The sequence below is a fragment of the Macrobrachium nipponense genome, chromosome 21 (genome assembly GCF_015104395.2).
Source record: "Macrobrachium nipponense isolate FS-2020 chromosome 21, ASM1510439v2, whole genome shotgun sequence".
Classification (NCBI taxonomy): Eukaryota; Metazoa; Arthropoda; class Malacostraca; order Decapoda; family Palaemonidae; genus Macrobrachium; species Macrobrachium nipponense.
The window spans coordinates 26,208,901-26,227,794 of record NC_087212.1 but is presented as its reverse complement, the minus strand read 5'-3'; the positions used below and the strand labels follow the sequence as shown (position 1 = coordinate 26,227,794).

General features: G+C 35.1%; 1 protein-coding gene across 1 annotated transcript in view; it reads right to left on the bottom strand.

Moving 5' to 3' along the window:
- The window catches only part of LOC135197858 (muscleblind-like protein 1), a 295,887-nt gene that overhangs the window by 270,470 nt on the left and 6,523 nt on the right, over positions 1 to 18,894 (bottom strand). The gene's annotated exons all lie outside the window — the stretch shown is intronic.

The following is an 18,894-nucleotide window of genomic DNA, read 5'->3' as shown; positions in this document are numbered from 1 at the left end:
GGACCAGGATAGTTTTCTCTTTTATTTAGTCAAAGCACTTATCTCATAAGAGAAATAATTTTCTTTATAAGAATAATTCCACTCTAATAACTCCAACAACAAAATCGAAGGAGGAACACACACTTGTTGATCAGAAAACAGTTACAGAGCAATTGTCCATAAGCCATTTACTAGGATTCAAACACTGAAAGCGTAATTAGGGCCCACGAAATTTCCACAAGCATATTATACAAACAGAATTCCAAAAAGATGAAATTTCATCAACGCTAAGGAATCTTCCGTTGTTGTGGCAACATCCAAGAGAAATGACGACTGACATTTTCAGAACAAAAGGAACGATTAGCTGCCACCAACACCTTTGCATGAAAAAAAGGAGGCAACAAGCAACGGTAGGAAACTATAGTGTGTACGCCATGGTCAATCAATAGTGTAGGCGGGAAGCGTAAAGTCCCTCTCTGTTTTTGCTTCTATTTTCCTAAAGTGGAAACATGCACTTCTTCTTTCCCTATATACAAAATCATCAAATTATCGCAATACTTTCTAATGAAACACACACACACACACACACACACATATATATATATATATATATATATATATATATATATATATAGATCATTATATTTTACGGCCCGTATGTAATGCAACCCCAAAACTATCGAATTCTATAGCAATGGAAAAAAGACAAAGCCTTTTATGTGAACCACGCCCGATGAGGTCGCTACGCTATTAGCTCTTGTAACAGACCGCAATTCTCTCTCTCTCTCTCTCTCTCTCTCTATTACACACACACACACACACCTAACTGTACCACAATTTCCACAAACAAAATCAATTCATGGTTAATACTTGAATATTTCGCTGAAAGCTCTTCCAGAGAGAGAGAGAGAGAGAGAGAGAGAGAGAGAGAGAGAGAGAGAGAGAGAGAGATTTATGGCTCCTTGCCACACCCAACCTCTTCTCGAAACACCACAGCTGGATGGATGTCTGGTCTTACCAAACTAACACTCTCTCTCTCTCTCTCTCTCTCTCTCTCTCTCTCTCTCTCTCTCTCTCTGGTTAATCCAAAATTTTCATCTCCGCTTCATCCTGCCAAAGCCAATTGCTGTCAGAGACCACACGAACGCTTGCATTTATGAACGACCTTTTGCATGCACTCTACAGTTATTTGAATCGGAAATATTAATGAAACTTGGCCAAGTTATATGATCAAAAATTTTAACTGAAATCTTGATATATTTGTCTGTATTACACTTGGAGCATTTACAACCGAAAGTATAAAATGTTTCTGTCAGTATCATACATTTTATTTCGTAAGTAAATATTGGACTAAAAAAAAAAAAACCATGAAATAATAAGTGCTTATGACACTGAATTTACCGTAGAGGTAACTACATATTTTTAAGCACAAATTTAATCAAAATCACAGAAATATAGCACTAGATATTTTATTGACTTGAGCATGAATTAACCTATTGTAAACTTACCCCATATTCCTATATACATAATAACACAAGAAAAATATGTATGTAAGACATATTTCATGAAGTCTCCTGAGGTATAAAGACGTAATGTTGAAGGGTTGTCCATCATTTGTGAATTATCAAGAATGAAAGTCAAATAAAAAAAATTAAAGGCATTGTTCATTCACGTCGTAGCTGCATGTTACAGAACACCTGTGAGTAACTCAATGAACATCAATTAAGAAGGAATTGATAAAAATTCCATGCATCCGGTTGACACAGTGGCAAAGATGATGTCCTTTATTTATCACCTTCAGTCGTGTAGAAAACGCCACTAGGCGCTTTACTTATAATAGATTTGCTATGGGGATCGATGGCTATTCTCTACATTACCAAGTAGTATATATATGACTTATACAAATTGAGACGCCGAAAAAAAGTGTTGGAATAAGAGTATTTATTTCAAATTTGATTGTTTTAAACTGTCAACGAATTCTGCTTTATTTTATGAGAAAAATTCTCACCTTATACTTGGATCTTGAACACCATTACCAGAGATAAACAGGTTACGAACAATGATGACGGAAATCATGAAAATGTAGCAGATGCACTATTCACTTATACTTGTGAAAAAAATGTAGCTCAGTATCTGACCTTGCGACTAGTTAACTTTACTGATTTTATGGTCGAATCTTTATTATTTTATGTTTTCATTAAAAAACGTGGTTTTTTATCTTGTTCTGGCCAAATTAATGAGAGAGAGAGAGAGAGAGAGAGAGAGAGAGAGAGAGAGAGAGAGAGAGAGAGAGAGAGAGAGAGAGTTCCAAAATTTACATCCACAACTGAATTAGCAGGATGGACATACTCGGTATGTATGTAGTGTATATATATATATATATATATATATATATATATATATATATATATATATATATTTATTCAATTTCAATGTGGGAATTCACATTATTCTAGTGAATCATAATGTTAATAATAATAATACAATCAGTATTCACCCAATGACATTCTAAAACTATCGACAAAACCCTTAGTCATGCAAACACATTGCCGCCATTGATTAGCGGTTATAAAAATCCGTTCGTCTGGTCAATTATACATCATATAGTCAATGAAAACACTTCCTGTACCTTGAAAATAAAACTGAACAAAAATCAGAAGGAAGTGCAGGTGAGCCAAATAGTGTTTTCTGCAATAAAGGCTAGTCTGGCCGGCTTCGCATATGCCTAATTTGGGGTTAGAAGACATAAAAAAGAACGTAACTCTGAGGACTGAAAGGCATAAGTAAATAAGAACAACAGCGTGACCTCGGAAAACGACGAGCAGACATGTGTACATCAGAAAATGAGAAAGCATGAGCAACTACAAAACCTAATCTTACCTACGCACCTAAGCGTATCTTTCAAAACATACGTGGGGCCTGTCACCGCCTAATTCGGAAGCACCGGGTTTACGTCCATAAATCAAAACAATAACGTTGCATGCATTGGGATGGGAAGGGAAGGGAAGGGCTTTGGACGTCCCGGGAAAGAGGAAACGGGGTAGAGTGAGGGCTGAAGGGATTGATTACTCAGCGGCCAGGGGTAGGGTACTGAAGTGCCAAGTCGCTGAAACTATTACTGAATAAGATTGGGCTGTGTGTGTGTATATATATATATATATATATATATATATATATTATATATATATATATATATATATATATATATATATATATATATATATATATATATATATTTCAAAGGCAAACTTTCAAAAAGAATGTCACCTTAAAAGTGTTAAACAGAGGTTTGAAATAATTATTTTGCATGCTAGCTTTATCCCTCTATGCGCCACTCTCAACAAATCATGAATGTCTGCACGTGTAAATGTTATGAAATTATGAAACCACGGAGTGAAAACATTGAAATACAAATAAGAATCAATTCCCGGAACGTTATAAAATGGCATCGTCCGACAATATTTCAAAATCGCCGCGATGTCTCTCTCCAGATTGTTCCAAGTAGCAAGAGAGGAACAAATAATTTATCGGAGGAACACAAAAGGTTTTTGAAATATAAAGTTTACGAAACAACCTCCCCCGTATCTTTTCAGTAGCAACTATCACAAGTGTACCATCTAACAAGCCGGTTAGAACATAAGAGCAACTTTCTATTAGCTTAGAAGAAACGAACCTCTTGTTAATCGAATATGACACACATTGAAAATAGTGTAGATAAAAAAACACCTGACTGGCCTATACGCTTCATTCCCTTGTTACAGTAGTTTCGAAATTTGTTCATATTTCTAAGAATAACATTTGTCCCACACACACACACACACACACACACACACACACACACATATAAACAGACATACACACATCGCGTGAGTTGTAATAAATGAGCGTGAGCCCAAATAACAGATTCCTAGGCATAACAAACTCAAATCATGCTATAATTCTGTCACAGTTTTCGTGGAAAATTTATAGAAAAATTCCAAGTATCAACACAAAACTACCCCATTCAAGCGATATGAATAATACTTTAAACATTATAACAGTAATCTAACCTAACATTTTCTACTTAACAATAAATCATCTTTCTCTCAGATGAAATTACGATAAATAGGAGCGTATGCGAAAATACTTCTGTCTGTTAGTAATCTTTCAGTTAATAAATTCATAATTCAATTTTAATTCTATGTTCACTTCATTTCATTTCGTTTCTACTACTACGATCGTTGACCATGAACTAGAATTACTAACACACATGTTAACAAATAAAGCAAAATTGATCCAAAAAAATCCCATCCCATTACCGTCCAATACTCTCCCTGATCTTAAAACTAAATATAGACATCTACTAACCAAAATATGCACTTACTCTGATTAACCAATTTAGCCATAGTAGCTTCCAACCTTATAAAGACCATTCAATTGAACCTCTAATCACCGACTTGTTATGTTTCATCGCTACATTTCAGAATATCCGCCATTAAGGGATTTTCACAAAAGATCGTTCTGACTTAAGGTGGTTTACCCTACAAAAACACAACTATTGTCAGAGAAAAAAGGATCGACATTCCCGAAAACCACGAATTGCTTTGCGAATTAAAAAGTAAAAGGACAAGTTTACGAGGTCTATACCCATGATATCCTCACAAATTACAGGCCTTATGAAATTGCAATAATTACATACTTAACTCATTGTGCCATTAATATCACTTATACCGAACCATTAAGATCCCACTTCATTATGGCTAACAACTCGAGAGAACGTACGACAACAAATCCAAAGTTTCCTCAATGCTTTCTTAGTCTCGATTAGTGTAAGGTGGTGTACGATATACTTGTGACAGGCTTAAACTTAAATTAATAAATAAAAGACTGACGACAAGTGGGGGAAAAAGACAAATAACGAGACATTCGAAGAAGAATAGGGTATCTGATATTTATAAAAGAATTAGGCAGTAAACAATTTAGGCTTTCTTTCTTAAACGAGCAATACACACACACACACATATATATATATATATATATATATATATATATATATATATATATATATATACACACACACACACTAAAACACTAACAAACATGCGTATGTATGTATGCATGTATGTGTATATACACGAACATTTAAGCCTGTTTTAGCGTGCAGCTGTACACAGCCTCCCCCCCCCCCCCCCCCCACCCCCCCCCCACCCCCCCCACACACACACACACATATATATATATATATATATATATATATATATATATATATATATATATATACACACACACACACACACACACACACACACGAGTTCGGACTGTATCCATGCTTTCTGTGCGGATTGCGCTAAACGAATATGTAAATATACCAATAAAAATTCAAATGGCCAAGTGTGAATATTTCTCCTAGAACCATCTGCGACCATTTCCAAAGACAAACCAGTTGGCTAATGCAGGAGTTGCAACAGAAAACGTCGACATTTCTCCACACTCATACTCATTACTTTTATAAAGCGGTCTTATCTTACTTATATCCTCAAAGAAAAGTACGTGTGCACGCGTGTGTGTGTATATATATATATGTGTGTATGTATATAATATATATATATATATATATATATATATATATATATATATATATATATATATATATATATATATATATATATAATCAAGGTAAGTAATTACAGGATATCTAAACAAAATATCACACGATGTTTTTACAAGATTAATCAATTTGTATTGATTATCATCTATTATTCGTTAACATCCTGAAGTCAAACAAACTAAGGATATCTTAAACAAATTTCAACATCAGCCATATAGTTGGCTTTATGGTCTAAAGACGTTCAGGCTGTCATGGACATACAATACGAGACAGTGACACTACTTATCACTTCGAAAACGTGTATTAACGTTCGACAAGAATAACTTCTTAGATTAAAATCCCTGTATCGTAACGAGCCACTCGTACACCAGGAATAACTAGTCTTCAGGGAGTGTCTGCATTCATGCTACAGAGGAAGGTAATATCACTAAGGTGCGCCAGCACTACACTAAAACATGTCATAAAGACACTTAAGTATAGGAACATACATACATCATACATACAAACAAATATATATACATACATATATATATATATATATATATATATCATACATATATATATATATATACATATATATGTGTGTGTGTGTGTCACACAAGATTATCATAAGACAACAAGTATGAGAGGATAACGGATTCTTTCTCAAATGCCGGATAATCCTACGAGGCACTGGTTTGAATTATCATAAAGTTGAATTGTATGCAATCTGCTTGTGATGTGTATGGGATAAGTTATTGGTGTTTGTGACATGTTTTACTTAATGAATGAGGACCTTTCTTTCATTTCTGAAACAACAAGTGGCCAAAATAACATCGGGAAACGTATAACGTCTTATTTACGTATACATAAATATCAGACATAAAATATAAAAAAGCCACATCGAATTACAAGGTAGAGTAAAGGTTAACATGCAAAAACGACCAAAAAAAACACGACTCGGCCCGGCCCGCCAACCAGCCAGGAGCTTGGCGCAAATTAAGATCCCCCCCCCCCCCCTTTTTTTTTCTGCATTTCATTAGGGAGAGAAGGGAACAGAAAAAAAAAAAAATATATGATAAAGTCAATATCATGTTACAATGCAGATGGGTTTCGCCATGAGCCTAATCTAAAATTCATAGATTTTTTCTTAAGAAATGCCCACCCAACATGTTTGAAAAATGGCATCTCTCATAAAAGGAACAGGAATCTCATCGGAACAGGAGTCAAAGGCATTCACAGTCTTCGTTGTTTCCTATTTTTACTTTTCTGCTTTATAAACTTTTAAAGGAAGTCTTTATAGCCCTCGTTTTTTCAAGTGAAAAAAAATCAAAATAATGAATTAATCTCCATAATCATCTACTTAGTACGACAAAAAGAAAAAAAATCATGGATTCATGAATGTCCAGGACCAAGTCTTCAAAGTACTTTCAATAAAATAAAGAACAAGGCAAAGCACATGAAAAGAATACAAAAACATTTCCCAAATTTTGTTTGCTGATTTCTAACAGACGAATAACCTTGTAATTTTTTACAAACGAAACTATTTTTCAAGAGTTAAGTGTATCATATAAAACTACTTGAAATGAGAAAAACTACCAAGCTACTCAATATCTCTCATAATGAAAGTTCTCGAAAGGCTTACAAACCTTTGACGCAGATGAATTTATGTATTAAATTTCTTCAGCCTCTTATAACTGGGGCCAAACACATCAGCACCATAACGGCGATCACGGTCCATGAGGGTGAACTTAGATGGTTGGCAAGGTCTTCTTAAAGCAATGTCCTTTTGCATGATTACAGTGATATATTTCTTAAATGGCCTATGCCTAAATAGAACTGGCAGGAAAGCTTACAACAATAATTTAGCTTCTTCACAGCATACATATTAAAAATATTAGGAGTAAATCAAATATGGGCACATTAAAACCTTCAAAAGGCCACTATGAAATTCTGTCCACGCTCTCTCTCCTACGCTTTCTCTTCCACAAACCTCCTCTTACACAAATACTGATCGTCTTTTAGCGGATACATCTGGTCTTTGCTGCAGACCTCGTTTTTGTGATTCGCCAATACTGGAAACGCTGTACAGATTCGTGGCTTCCGTTGTGTGGGCGGTCCGGTACCTTCTCGTCCAAAACTCTCAAAACTAAGATTTAGTTTTCATACGGAACATCTGTATTATTGAATACTTCAGTCTATAAATAACTGCATAAAATATAAAGTACTTTTGACAAAGTAAAATATGAATGAACCACATAACAATATGAGACTTCAGTAAACATGGGTACTATGAGTGACAGACTCCATTTAGTACCGCGTACAAGACCTTCATTATACAAAACTGATTACTTGAAATGAAGATGAAAACCATTAAGTTACTGAATGTAAAGCTAGCATGACATCCTCAAGATTATGTAGAGTAATGAATATGGCAAACCTACCGGAAAAATAATAAAAACTAGGAAGATCAAAACCCTACGGCATCATCAACCCATATTTCAAAACAAGACACACACTACGTAGTCTACATCGAATGAACCGCTCCGTACATTTAAATACTCTTGACATAGTAATTCACTACCTAATGTTGCTTTTTTTCAGGCAGTGTGTGTGTGCGCGTGTGTGTTTATTACCACAAACCATAACCGACCAAAGGCATTTGTGGAATACCTACATTGAGATGCAGAAATTAATTCTTGACGCGCAACACCGTCTAAATCTTCAATAATAAGGACTGCACCACGTTACAAGTTGGTTTTTAATCATAACTGGTTGCAAGATCTTCCCAAAAAAGACCGGTTGGAAAAATCGGAGGCAGAGGCAGGCGCGCAAACCTCGCGAGCTTCTTGAGGGGAAACACATGCTGTGTCCGTCAAGGTGAACTTTACAGAAACTACGATATTAATAATGGTAAATGTTGAGAGAGCATGGGTTGGGGTAGGCGGGGGAACGGTTTGGAGGGGGGAGGGGATGGGGAGGGTATGGGATGAGACTAACGAGAGATCGCAGGGGCCAAGTTGTAGGTTCTTCGTCTTCACTAAACGTGCAGCTGCTTTGATGCATAACTTCAACTTTGGGAACACTTCATCATACGTTCTTATTTATTGCTTTTGGGAAGACGCCGAGAGAGGGGAAGGAGGGAGGGAGGGAGGCGATGGTAGGAGGAGCGGAAAGAGACCATGCAAGAGGAGAGATGGAGAAAAGCAAACAACTCAAATGAAGCGAATTCATCATACGGATGACGGCAAATTACAATTACACAACCCTATAACCACGCGTTATAGTACTATTGGCATCAACAGCAATTTACGAGTGCTCGTGGAGAATGTTTCCGTGACAGATTACTATAACTTGAGAATAAGATGAATTTCACAAAGTAAAATAATCAATACGAGAGTTAACTGGATACAAGAAAGACCATGGGGAAGCGAATAAATTCCCTAATATACTTAAATGGCCTCATCCTAACCACTATTACAATATATCAAAGAGGGCATCATCACCGGGGAACAGCCGTAATATAAACACACCTCCTAAAACGATGAAAACAAAAAAGGAAGACGAAACAAGCCAACGAGCCAAACTTTGCTAAAAATAAAATGCAGATCAGCGAATCATGAATTCAACCAACACTATAGTTTTGGCCCCATAGGGCACTGCCTGAGAGACTTTACACTGACCTTGTTACAAAGTCCCGCCCATCTATATTTATATACACGCATGCCAACTTGACACAGTCATAAATGCAGTTATTAATCACCGGGTTAATTTTGGTCAGGATGGGTGGGTGGACGGCAAGGTGCGCAGTTGGGAGGAGGAGGGGGAGGAGGAGGGAGTTAGTATTGACGGCATCACAAGGGTAGTGCAAAAGGCGCACACAAACATGGCGGATGACTGAAAAGTAGTAATATTTATTGGCAACAACTTCACGCTGTCTTTTTAAATTTCCTGGTGGCTAGACGCTGTTATAAATAGGCCTTCCCTTCCTTCCTTTCCTGTCTCCCTCCCATCCCAACACCTTTCAATACGCATCTCCCTCAGGAACCTCTTCGCCACAACACACCCCATCTTCCCTTCTTTAGGACACTTCCTCATCCAACCCTTCAAACGAGGTGACGCTAACGACTTTTTCCGTCTTAAATCTTTGCAGACACCTCCCTATTCATTTACTTTGCTCTTCTCTCCTTCTGTGTCTCTCGCTCATCACATTTAAATTTCTATGTAGGGTCATGAGGTTCACCTTTCAAGATTTCAGAGTCACTATTCACCCGACGAAATTTGGAGCATAATACGTGGATCACTCAGAGAGAGAGAGAGAGAGAGAGAGAGAGAGAGAGAATTATAAAAAACGAATATCATTAGCGACTTCTTTCCAATGCCAAGAAAATAGCAAATGCGACATGAGGCTTCATATTAAAAAGAATATTTGAAAACTGACTCATTCATGCACAAACGCATGTGCTCAGGTTCGCGCCTGCCAGCACCTGTTAAACCGGGGTGGGTAACCTTTGCATACTAAATATACCAAAACTAAAAACGTTTATCCTTACACACACACACACACACACAGAGTTCTAGGCCGTAAAACATCTGTGGTTATTTCAGAATCGCAAAACCCCTCGTAATAAATATGACCCTTACCTCAAACGATGTAATACTGGTCATAAACTTAGCCATTCGGCAAACACCACCGACTGCTGAAACTGAGGTGTACCATCATCAGCAAAGAGACGTGCTGGCGATATGTTGCAACCAAAATCCAGTGGAACAATGTGCCAAGGGGTTTAGTGCAATATTAGCACATTATTTGACGAAATGGTCACGATTAGCGATTGTCGTTTTGGAGCTTTTTCTTTGTCCCGGGATTCCGGGATAAAATTGGTCCTAATCCCGGGATTCCGGGAATACCCGGTATTTTCAACTGTCTAAAACTGCACATTATACCTAGTTTTCCTTTCAGATTGTGTATGTTCTTATGTTACTGTAGATTGATTGTCTTATTAATTCCACATAACTCACGATTTCGCGAATGAGAATAAAATTTAAAAGCTTATAAACCGAACAAGATGACGATAACTAGAGCAAGTATTCAATACGTTAAGATTCCTAGCGCATATATAAGCAATACCCTACGAAACTTCTGAGAATTAAATTTATTTCTTTGAAATACTCAATTCTCCGAACTGCATACTTTTCACAAACTTTAGACCATGCAAAATTTCACAATAATTCGGAATAAGAACGAAAATGATGTTCGAAAACGTGTTCCGTGAATTTCGTTAAAAAAAAAAAAAAATCTGTTTTTCATCATCCTGACACTACGAAAAAGTTTCTCATTTGCAGTGGACAAGAATGTTACGGATCATGGTAGATATTAATCTTGGATCCAAATAAAATATAAAAAAGAGCCAAGTCAAACATGAAAAAAAATTACTCAACATGAAAGTCCAGACATACATTATTCAACATCTGAAAAAACAATTAAGGAAAAATGGAAATTAATGGTAAAAATGGCAAAATAATTCAGACATAAAAGAAAAATAAAAAAAGCTATTACAGTAATTTAAAACTCATCACGGACTAATATGACCAAAGCTTCGTTTAATCTTTTACGGGAACAGCTGCTTCCTATTCCATTTTTCCTCTTTGGCTCATGGTTGGTTCTCTCTCTCTCTTCTCTCTCTCTCTCTCTCTCTCTCTCTCTCTCCAGCACTACTGCAGACACAGACACACACACAAACGTTTCAAATTTTACCATGCTAGGGTATCATTGAAAGAAATATAACGCAAACATCATTCGTCGCTACCGTCCAATATTACATAAATCTACCTATTTATATATATATATATATATATATATATATATATATATATATATATATATATATTGCATTAAAACTGGGAGACTGATTAAAGTCGTATTATTCGAGACTGACTGGCTGATTAAAAGTTCCTTGACATCGTGACATAGTTACACTTGAAAGGGACTAATTTCCCGGTGAGGTGAAATTAAAGTTTGCACGTGAATACAAATAAAGCATAGCTATATATATATATATATATATATATATATATATATATATATATATATATATTTATGGGATGCGGCCATATATCAGAGAACATAAATTACACACTCCTAAGCAAGTGTTCACACACACAACGAGCAGCATAACTGAGCGAAATCTTGATGATATGTAATCTATCGGCATAACGAATGGTAAGGTTTTATGGCGAAGTCAATGTGGACCTACCTATTACTACAATATACAGACATCTAATGCCGATGTAATGTTAGTGAAGATAGAATTATATGGAAAATCTAAAGCTTGTACAAGAACAGTTTTTGAGCATCAAAATCAACGAATGGAAGATATATCTATAATACAATAGAATAGGTTTCATAACGGTTGAATATATATATATATATATATATATATATATATATATATATATATATATATATATATATATATATATATATATATATATATATATATATATGTTTAGAGAGAGAGAGAGAGAGAGAGAGAGAGAGAGAGAAAAGAAAAAACTAAATTTGTAATTGTGAAAGCAATGTTTCTTCAAAACAGGAAATGCTGTTAAGAAAGCGGTTCCCTTAGCAGCATAGCTTTGAAAGTACACTGGATTTAATTTTTGGCATCTCTTACTTTCTGCTGCCCTCAACCACATTGCGCTCTCCTCTGTGTGTGTGTGTGTGTGTGTGAGCGCGCGCGCTTCCAAAGGCTGCTATTTCAAATCCACGTGAGTGGAGGATGAGGGGAGTACATCATGTCCAACAGACTGTGAAGGAAAGATGGAAGGCGAATGGGCAGACGAGAACGCATTCATCATCCGGCCAGAGAAAGTCTCTAAACGAGAGTAGTTAACCTTAAATTCAAAGTCGAAACTGGAGCGTGAATTTAAAGTCATGCCCTCTCTATCAGAATAACGATTCTAGTATATTTCGCATTTCAAAGGGTAGCTTTTTTCCTACTTTTCATTTACACCTTTAACAAAGATGGTTTCTCTTTGAATGTCACTTATTAAAGATCTTTTATTTTTCGTAATACAACAAGCAGGAAATACAAAAAGTAGCAGAAGGAAAAAAATTACTTATTTTCTTATAAATCCGTCCGATAGGGGTATCCTGGTAACATCAAGGGGAACATCAAGCGGAAATTAAACGAAATTCGGTTAAATACAGTTATCGAGGAATATTCCAAAAACCCTACAGGTTCAACTGCTGAGCAGCATCACTGGGTATGAATTCAGACACAAACGCTGCACTGACAAAGGTTAAAAGTGAAATCTTTTTATACCATTTTTCTTACCACCGAGTATAAATATACAATCAGACCACTTGCCTATTAACCTTTCGCTCATTGCAAACCCAGAAGTAAATGATGATAAAGTTTATCAATCATGATCAACATGATTATTAGCTTCAGAAGTTATGTACTGAGTGCAAGGCCCTCACCCACATCAGCTCTCAAGGTTAATGGAATTTCGGACAGTCGAAAAATCAGGTCACTTCCAAATGTTTTGTTAATGATCCATTTCTCATCGCTTTCATCTCGATAAAGCCAACCCAACACCTACTAACAATACTTGAAAGCCATAATGAAAAACACTCAGGGACATAAATTTGGAAAGAAACGAAAGATTTCCTTACAAATACTGAGAGGCCATAAATTGCTGTAAAAATGAGAAATAAACTTTGTCAAGAATACATACAAAAGATGCCTTTCATTAACATATAATAAAAATAACTACTACTCAAATTATAAGCCAAGATGCCGTATAAACAAACGGTCATCAATTTGGTATTGTACTCTTATTAAAATATGGAAAATGGGAAAAGGACGCCAATAAAACTAGGAGTGAAACGGATGATTAAAATTCCGCAAATTTCAAGTTGCAGAACAGAAAAAGGTGAATTTTCCCAAATGATAAGTAAATCGAACATACCGGCTTCAACAATAAGTACAGTACAGTAACAGGAGTGCCCTCTGGGAAATATTTTAAGCTTAACTGAAGGCATGTTAATGATGGCCTACACGAATCTCTCAGGTTATCCTTGGAAATTGTTCATGACCGGACACTATATAAAATTATAAATAAGTGTAGACCTTTTCTATTAATTTTTAAAAGGGGCAACTAAAGCAAAAGTTTTAGTAAATAAAATGTCCAACGCTTTAGAAACAGGAACGTATGACTCTTCTATGAAACGAGTTTTTCTCTGCCGATCATTGACAGTACAATAACATGAATTTAGACTACAATGTCACAAAAAAATAAATAAATAAATAACATACCTATCTTTATAACTATACGACAACAAACATTTTGCTCTCATACATCGTGGTCGTTTTCGCCTTCGCCTTCGCCTCCGCCTCCTCCTTCCTTCGCTCCTCATCGCCTACATGAAATCACAAAGGAACGGTGCAAGGCGTGTAAAGCATCCTCATTTTTTCTTTCAGACTCATATTTCCTCAAAAGATATATAACTTTTTCGGGCAATGCTGGCGATGCCTCGTCATTTGCCGAATGAGGGGAGAATGTAAATGCGGCCGTAACTAGGCAACTGCTATTCCTTCTCCAGAATTGGAAGATGAGAAACGAATACCGCCGCTGCATTTCTTAAAAATGACATTCCCGAATAAGAATTCTTTCAACTTTGGGAGTTGGCAGACTCTAGCGCTCAAAACTGAACGCTCTCTTTCGGTTTACTTTTTTCCTTTAATAAATTACACAACACTGACCTAATCGTTTTATCGTGGTCGCGTTTCAGCCAAGGACTAATGGGGAAGACAACAAAATGTACGTTAACATTCATACAAAAATATGTCCACCAATAAAGTCTTATTCTAAGCACATTCAATTACTATTATACAAATTCAATAAAAAAAAAAATATAAGCACAGTTGTCATAAAAATCATACAGATTAGGTGCTTCCATAGAAAACAAATACTAAGAATCTCCTAGAAAAAAAAAAGAGATAGATATTAACACCTATATATATATATATATATGTATATATATATATATATATATATATATATGTGTGTGTAAGTGTGTATATGTATATATATATATATATATATATATATATATATATATATATATATATATATATACATATACATACAAACATATATATATGTGTGTGTGTGTGTGTACACACAACACTACGTGCTGGATGTCACAGCGAAAACTAAGAGAGTTCTGCTAACATTTTGGTATTACACGAAAAAATAGTTTAGTTTGTTTACAAGTAAATTTCTTTTTGAGTGATTCCTGGCTGGAAATCAATTTTCCACTACTGATTGATTTATTGACATTATTCAACTGGCGTAACAGATGCACATGCGATTGGTCTCGAAATAAAACAAGAATTCAGTGATAAAAACCAATGTTGAAGGATACGTTTCAAACTATCTAGGGCACGTGACAGCTAACCCTACATGTAAATAATCATTTACAAACAAACAAGGAAACAAAATTCAACGGCACAAATACATTAAAATCTACAGCGGAGAAGGAATAAAGCAACAGTAATTATAACAAAAGCAGTATCTGAACCTGATGAACTTTGCATGTAGTAATAATAATTAGAAACAATTAACTTTTCGTTATCCTCAACATGGTTATATAAATTAATATAACAAGCTGTGTAAGTAAAAATAAAAAATCCCGAGCTTTTTACAATATATGGTTTGCAAGATTGTATTTCTCCTACTAAACCATTACCTCAGTCTTAAAAAAATATTTATGAAGAGAAGAGCCAGATCGTCATCGCCTACCGACAAGTTCAATATTTATTTCTCTTCTAATATATCCAGGCGAAATGAAGCATTACTAATATTTTCGTGAGTCTGAAGATTACAAATTCATCTAAAATTAAAACCCCCAAATATCTTATACAGCTTACAAATCAGTCATCACACATAGCACATAAAACACGTGCGCCCTAAAATCCTAATTGGCTAAAACAAAACGAAAGAAAAATAAATGATTCACCGAAATATTTAATGCAAGAAATTTAAAGGACCTCATTGAAGAATCCAGCACTTCCCTGCTCTCCCTTAACGGCAACTGAATGGACGACTTCCAACCAGATCCCCTATCTCATCCAGAGAGGGGGAGAAGATGCAGAGATATTAATGATGTTGGGGAGTTTGGGATATGGCGGCCGATGACACCAGGGGTTACGAGACTATGAAAAAAAATAATAAAAAAATAAAAAATAAAAATGGGTCACTGACAGTCTCTCTCGTATCGCACCTCTGATATTTTGTTTAGTCTGGCAGCGTACGAGCTCCGTTAAACCTCTTGGATTTTCCCTTACTATACTAAAACAATCAATTTACTTTTACTTTCAGTTGTATTTCCTACGATGTTATATTAATAAATTTTCCAGACTATTTCTCTGCTTACATAGTCGCTTTAGTTTACATCTTTCAGTAGTTAATCTTGTCAGTATGCAATTGCAAGTAAAAGGAATTCCTAAAGACAATATTTCTTTTTAGCATCTGACAATATCAAGAGGTGTGTGCTTTTGTCAAGAAAAAATGCATATAGGAAGTTAGTAGATATGGGAAAATATTAATGAATAGGAGAGAGGGGTGTGCTTTAGTCAAGAAAAAAAATGCAATTGGAATGTTAGCATATAAGAGGAAATATTAATGATTATAAGAGAGAGATGTGAATTTGTCAAGAAAGAATATATATGGAATGTTAATAGATATGAGATTTTTTAAAGATATCACAAGACAAAAAAGTCTCATGAATTCTAACAACTCTCTTGAATGTAATGCATCCACATTACGAATGAGAGAGAGAGAGAGAGAGAGAGAGAGAGAGAGAGAGAGAGAGAGAGAGAGAGAGAGAGAAAGTTAAATTATCCATAAAAGGGGTGGCTTTACTCACATAGTAAAAAGCGTCATGCAAAAAATCGAATATAAAAAATAAAAACAGGCACAATGAAAAGAAAGAAAGAAAGAAAAAACGACCTGTTAAGCGTGCATCCTTTTACTTGCTGAATATAGGATGAATCACTAGCACTAAAAACTTGTAAGACCAATAGCAACATAGTTACTCACAAGATTCATCAGCAGCTCAGACTCCTACATTATATTAGCAGCCAGTAGCTGAATATTTTGGAAGCTTTTCCGTTTTTCCTGGATACTACGACCCTTACTCTGTAATATCACTTTCGATCCACGTGGTAAAAACTTTCTCCTTCTTTCTATCCAAATACCTTCTTAAACATACAACTTTCTCACCAAGGTATCGTAGTATTTTCTCTGCAAGTAACCAGACCGCCTCTAAACTTTAATACAAAGGATTCTGGTTCCGGTTCCTCGGTAACCCTTCAAAGGTAAGGTTGTCCAACGTTTCTATACTTATATTTATACCTATATTTATCTTCAGATGTGCCACAGGAGAAAATGAAACAGTGGTTTTCGCACGGAGAAACCAGTCAGGATTTGTATCAAGTGTTTCATTTTTTCCTGTAGTACATCTGCATATTTACATCACATATTCTGGAGATTTCACAACACATACACATATATTATACATATATATGTAAACACACGCATATATATATATATATATATATATGGACAAATAACATGTTATGTTATTTGCGTGTGTTATAATCTCAGCAATAAACAATCTTCCATTGACATCTCTAAGGGCTGATGACAATGTACTCCCGTAACTTCTTATTCATTAAATCTTAAGCAACTTGACTTCACGCCAAACGCGTATACTGAACAAAAAAAAAAAGAGAATAATTCAGCAGATAAAAGTAAAAAAACTACACAAAATGGTATTATAACAGTTTAAATAACAAATATATGAATAAATCTTAGAAACATTAACTCCAGAATGAAAATTTCAATAACCGCAATAGACCTGGCTAAAATCCCAACCTCCTACAGACCCAGAATTACATGAGGAAACCCTTCCTCTCTTAACATCGTATCGTTAAAGTTATCTAGACAACTTCCCTCAGGTTAATTACCAAGAGAATGAACACAATAACAACTACATAAACAAGTTTTAATTATTCATTAAGAGGATAGCAGGAAGGTCCTCCCTTCCAGGTACACGCTGTGCTCTACTAACTAATGAACCGTCAGATCACACGTCACACACTTTCGCACTAAACAATTCCAAAGAAGTAATAAATATACTGCTATACACACACACACATATATACACACACACACACATATATATATATATATATATATATATATATATATATATATATATATGTATATATATATATAATATAAACATACGACAACATCAAGTATATGGGTGCATGTACATAAATGTAAACATGCAATGAATACTCAAATTCTCATACTTACGAATGAGAGAGAGAGAGAGAGAGAGAGAGAGAGAGAGAGAGAGAGAGAGAGAGAGAGAGAGAGAGAGAGAGAGAGAGAGAGAGAGAGAGAGAGAGTCATGAACAAAAACTTCTCAAGTTACGATAACAGAAGAGTTACTAATTAGTACAGCGCCAACAACATCCTTCTAGTTTCAAAGCTTCAGATAGTAGATAGTTTGTTTATTTTTCCATCTCGGGTTGCACAACAGAACATTGGACACAGATGGCTTTGTAACTGGAGGTATCAAACCTTGATGGTTGTGAGAGATTCCACAAACGCTTGGGTTTCAGATCATGTTGAAACCTTTTTTCGATTATCATTTCTAACCTAAAGTACTGTGAATGCAGTTCATCATGTTAAATTCCACGAACACCAAGGCTCATTTAGGACAAAATTTGCTTTAAAATAATTACAACACGCAGACGCCTTTATCCTTTTGCGCTGGAAAAGTAATAAAGGCCTCAAATTAAAAGGTAATAAAGTTTTTAGTCTTTTAGGATTCAATATCCTATTGGGATTTTCTATTTTACAAACAACAAAGAGTTATTATCAGAACAAACATTCTTTTATTTTTACAAGAAAGTATATATTATATATTATATTAATATACATATATATATAGATACTATATATATATATTATAATATATTATAGATAATAATATATATGTTTGTGTGTATAATAGGCCTAATATGTCAAGTGCAATATTATAATATTACATATAACCATATATAAAAAAGGAATTTTCCAAACTTTAAAACTAAGTGTGATCCTAACAGGCATTAATAAATGCAAGCAATAAAACATTTAAATAAACAATACCTTGCCGTGACCTACTGAATAAAATTCCCGTATTAACCAACAGACATAGCACAATAATTATGCAAATTAGGCATCACGTTTTGGAATAAAATGTAGCAATCTACTTAGTTGCA